Below are 5,466 nucleotides of genomic sequence, written 5' to 3'. Positions count from 1 at the left end.
CTTCGAACAAAGGTTGTTCAGAGCCATTGTATACCCTTCATCTTCAATGTTTTTCTATGCTCTTAGGGCATTGCTAAGGATTAAGCCCTAAAAAAGGAGGACAGGATTAAACACAAGCAAATAAAACAACTCGTTTTCAAAATACAAAATTAACTTTTATACCTTTATGCTATTATATGCTAAACTGTCAGCCAATTCATCCTTTGATAATACTGAGAGCCCATCTTCCAGCTTCGGAAATCCGAATCTTCTACCCATCTCCCGGTAGACGGATATTTCTTTATTATCCGGGAGACAGTACAAAAAATCTTCCTCCTCGCTGCCATTGAACACTAATGCCCCCTTCGGATATTTCAGTTTTTGGGCATAATGTTGAGCTTCTCGTTCTTGTTCCTTAGAAAGTCCTTTTCCCGAAGCATGGCAGATGATGTAGTCAATGCTCTCTTTTAAAGCTTCGGGAGCAGGAGTTGTTATCTTTTCAGTCGAAATTTGCTCTGTGACCTTTTCTTCTGTTGTCACTTCTTCAATTTTGGCAGACTCTTTCTCAGCAGACTTTGAAGGCCCAATATCTATTTCAGCCTCAATCGTTGCAGCTTCAACTTCTATCTGCTTAGTATCAGCTTCAGTTTACGCTTTGACAGCTTCGGTAACCTTCTTCATGGGAGCGAGGCATTTGGAATCCGTTGTGTCCAAAACATCTAATACATTTACCATCTTTTTTTTCTAGGGGTTATGGCAGAACTTTTTTCTGCCTTTAGCACTGTCGCTTCCGTGGAAGAACTTAGAATCCCAAGCATCTTTGTTGCTTCTTCAGTTTTGGACTTTTCAGCCTTATCTTCATCAACCTTCCTTTCAATTAGCTCAGTCGAGGGTGCCTTCGGCATTGCAGCCGGCTCTTCAATCTTCTGCGTGGGAGGAGCAGGTTCTTTCGGTTCAGCAGCTGAAGAAGCTTCCCCGCCAAACTCAGGCACCACGGCCGGTTCAATATAACGTGGCCGGTGGGTAAGGACTTTCAACTTTTTGCTCTTCGGCGCAGGCTCATCTGGAGTGGCCAAAGCAGCAGTTTTGGCCGAAGCAGCAGTCTTCCTCTTCTTTCCCCATCCTCGCAGTGGGTAGCAGTAGTCGGGGTAAACAAAACCAATGGCATCAAAAACTCTGTTCAATATCTTTTTTCCCCCAGCCCCCGAAGGATGTGGATAATGCATTATCTTCTGCTTTGGAATATGACCCAAGCAGTTCATCACTTGTAGCTTCGATACATTTCAGCCAGTCGTCATTTGGTTCATCAAATTTATCTCCATATCTAAATGTATATTTCAGTCGAACCAGGTCACCTTCGCTAGACTCGGTGACAGTCTCCTTTGGCATCTCCCAGTTCTCTACAAGTGGCCATACTCTGAATGCTATATGTTCTTGAATCAAGTCTCTTGTACCAATGAAGAAGCATACAGTACCAAAGGCCTTCTGGCATGCTTCGGCGGCTTCGTCGATTTCAACCTTTGGCTTTCGAAGGCCGAAGCGGGACCATATGGGACGCATAATAACCTCCTTAACATCCTCCATCGCTACCAAATCGTTCTTCACATAAAACCATTCATCCATCCAATTTCTCGGACACCTCTTCCGAAATGTTGGCACTGGGTGACATGCGTTGGGACGAGCGATAAAACCGTAACAACCGAAGTTGTTGTGATACTGTTCCTTCCCTATGGCCTTCGTCTCATACATAAGTTCGTGCATGTTGCAGAAGCATTTTGTGCTTGGTTCTATCCCTTGGCTCCTCGCTGCCCAGACGAAGACTCCCATCCTCAATATGGCTTCGGGGGTCAGTTGATGAAGGAAAATTTGGAAGGTTTTCAACACTTCAACTACAAACCTGCTCAGTGGGAACCGAAGCCCAGCTTTAAAGAAGCTTTGGAAAATCACAACTTCATTCTCCTCAGGCGCAGGAGTGTTATCATCTTTACCAGCCCTCACAATAGATATATCTCGAAAGTACCTCCCCCTCATGCTCTCAAGGTGACTTTGCTTGATGGTTGACTTTCCGAAAATTGTATGGCTTGGCCTCCACGGTCGATCTTTGGAATCTTCACCCCACTTTCTGCATCATAGTTGTCACTATCACTAGTATCTTTAGACATGCCCTCCAATATCTCTTTTGTAATCTTCTCTGTATTTGATTTTGCCATTGATTCTAAAAACCCAGCTATATAAGGATTCACAACCTTCTTCTGTTAAAAGAGCTTCTCCTCTTCGGTTAGCTTCGTCTCAGGAACAGCCTTCTTGTCTTGAGACATTTTTCCTTCAGCAATGACGAAAACGTGTCTTTTTAACCGAAGCTCAGGAAGCTTGAAAAACTAGCAAGTGTTAGTGAGCAAGAGCTATAAAATTGAGCAAATAAAGCAAGTGGCACAAACAACGTACCAAATGTGGTCAGGGTGAGTTCTTATTTGTACGCTCGGCGCGCTCCAAATTGGAGGGTCCCATCTGTCATTGACTGTTGCTATTCTAGCAAAGGGAAGGTGTTTTTTTGGGCCTTTGGCTTAAGGCCTTCGTCCATGTTGCAGTCTGAATTCGTTATCCTAAACAAATTGATACTGCGAGGGGCTACTGTTGGGGGCCTTCGTCCTCCGAAGGTCCTCAAAAACGTAATTTAACAATGTCTTCCAAGCATGGCTTATGGACAGGTACCTTCGGACTCAGGATAAAAGCATACACGATGGGAAGAGCATGATCGTGATGAAGGTTGTCGTTGCTCCGAAGCTGCGCGCAAGGGAGCTTCGACTCAATCGCAAAAAAAGGAACCGACTTAAAGGGGAAAAGGTTATCTAGTCCTCATAGATTTATCTATAAGTCAATAATAAATATAAAGGACATGAATGTAATTTCTCATAGGCTGCGTCCTATGCCTATAAATAGACGAACAGTACCCCCGTACTGTTCACGCTGACTGGTAGTTGCTTTTGCGTCACGCTTGTACTTTTTGCCTGCTACCAAGTCGAAGGTACCTTTGTAATTCAATATTGTTTCTGTCTTTCCATGATTATATAATAAGAATGAATTAATAATATTGTATGATTGATTATATTGTCTCTTATATGTCGTATGCTTCTTCTTTTATTTAACATACACTGCGATCATGAAGGTATGTCCTTCATGACCTTCGTCTGAAGATCATTATATCCTAAGGGAAATAATGCTTCGAAGGATGAAGGGCATTAACATTTAACATCTTGTGTTGCCTTGTTCTTAATTCATAGTATTTGAGAACAAGTCCCCAACAGTATCCATCTACAAAATATGAATACAATTAATTTCCAATTGTAGGTTTATGCACACACATATATCACTTTAAATTTGACGGGTTTCATCACCTCCTGACACATTGGGCATCACATTTTGTCCCTTATTTCGTTGACGCGTTTCACGACGCTTCTTATTGAACTTATTCTTTTGTTCAACCGACATTGTTGCATCCTTTCTCTATCCATTTGCCTCTTTTGTTCGATAGAATTACCAACTGGTGAAGTGTTTTTAACAGGACCTGTCATAATCATCCTAGGCATTAGTCGAATCAACAGTGGTACAAAAGGCGGGAGCAATTCAATGAAAAAATACTATGGATAAAAATTATGATTGTTATACCTGTAATGTCATGTGTTGCATTCGTGAAATCAATGATTCCACAGTTATCTAGAAAGCTATCTGCGAATCACGATGAAAACCAAAATATAGGATTAATACATACTAATCAAAATTGAATGTATTGAAATTTTTGGTAAAATGTTCGTGTACCTGAAGCAAGATGCAAATCTCCACTTATTTCAACGTTAATTGCCTAACGTGTCTGCTTGGTATTAATGTCTTTTTCATTTAATTACCCATATAGAAAAGGCTACATGTCAACTTTGTATTGTAGGGACACGTAGGTATAACAATTACGAAATTTAAATTTTCATCACCTCTAGATGGCTCGGCCTTTATTGGTAGTCCTTTATTTCGTTGACGTGCTTCACGACGCTTCCTATTGTTCTCATTCTTTTGTTCAGCGGACATCGTGGCATATCTTTTCTTATCCCTTTGTCTCTTACGTTCATTAGCATCGACCATTGGTCCAAGCGAGTTTGATCCATTTTGACCACCTACGATATAACTTTGTGTTATAATATGGATTATTATGTTTCAATCATTAATCGACATGTGTGTAGTAACTTTTTTACCTTTAGTGCCGGTGTTTGAGATGTCTGTGAATAGTGTGCGACCACCATTATGCCCCATTAGATATGTTTCTGTTGGTTCTCCATTTTCACTAAAGAAAATCTGCTAGGTAAAATGTATTGGTTTAGTTACTTTCACACACAATCTGATGCCTATTGTCACCAGGTATCAGTTTGCACACATTTTTTACGAGAAACCTATGTATTGTTGTCACACAGTTTGACACGATTTATGCACTCAAGCACACCAATGTTCACAGACTGTTGTAACATAACAACAAGTTCATAGTCAACCAAAATATAAGTGTCTGATGTGTTCTGTTTTCGTCTTGACAATTAACAGTTGAGAATAAAAACTGCAATATCTTTTTATTACAATGATTGTAGCGACCTCTTTCGTGTTCAAGTGTAGATTGTAATGATGCATTGACATGTGGCTACACTCTTAATTATTCGTTCCATCTTTCGAACCATTGCACTCGCTTTTCTATTTGTATGGAATGTTTTTGTTCGCCTCCATATTTTGTAACAATTTTCCGGTTGCATTTAGAATGTATGGGCAAGGGATGATAACAGTGATACGTATGTATGAAGAGCAAAGCTATGATTTTTATTTAATACAATAATCCCTCTATATTACAAGAAATAATTATGACAGTTGATTTTGATGCATAATTATCAAATCACCACTATAACAAGCTAAGACACGTTTGAACCCTGTATCACAGTTGCCAAATAAGCCCGTCTCCTCTCTAGATATCTGTCGATGAAATAAGTCTTCAGATTTTGGACCAAGGAGCGCCAAATTGCTACAATTTAGTAAATGATATGTGAGAACATGATTACTTACGATTACTTGATACCCTTGTTTTAACTTATTGCAAGAACCACTCACTCTGCAGTCGATGTTTAGTGTGATGATCTGGATAGAAATGAACAGTGCTATGGTCCGAGGTTTGCACGCATCCTATTGTTTTGATAGAAATATAGAATTTAGAATAATATTATTAAAATTAAGTAAAATTCGAAATATTTTAGGTACAAGAGAAATTACTGTGTAGCTTGTTACGATGTAGCATAGTTTCGATAATTATGCTCTTGTTATCTCTAGCTAACACCCACCGTAGAGCATTTCTTTGCAACAGGTCAGGCCATATCCCCACGACGATTATATCCCACCTATAAATAAAGCTTTTATTGTTTGAACAAAACATAACAAATTTTCAATGTTTTAAAAAAATGTAGCTAT

The 5,466-nt window shown here is 39.7% G+C and overlaps 1 pseudogene; it reads right to left on the bottom strand.

Annotated features, from left to right (window-relative positions):
• Nucleotides 1-3,351: 3,351 nt before the first annotated feature.
• LOC103629536 (uncharacterized) lies at nt 3,352-4,278 on the bottom strand (annotated as a pseudogene).
• Nucleotides 4,279-5,466: the final 1,188 nt, after the last annotated feature.

Source organism: Zea mays, chromosome 6 (assembly GCF_902167145.1).
Source record: "Zea mays cultivar B73 chromosome 6, Zm-B73-REFERENCE-NAM-5.0, whole genome shotgun sequence".
In the NCBI taxonomy this organism is placed as follows: domain Eukaryota; kingdom Viridiplantae; phylum Streptophyta; class Magnoliopsida; order Poales; family Poaceae; genus Zea; species Zea mays.
This window is presented reverse-complemented; position numbering and strand designations above follow the sequence as displayed.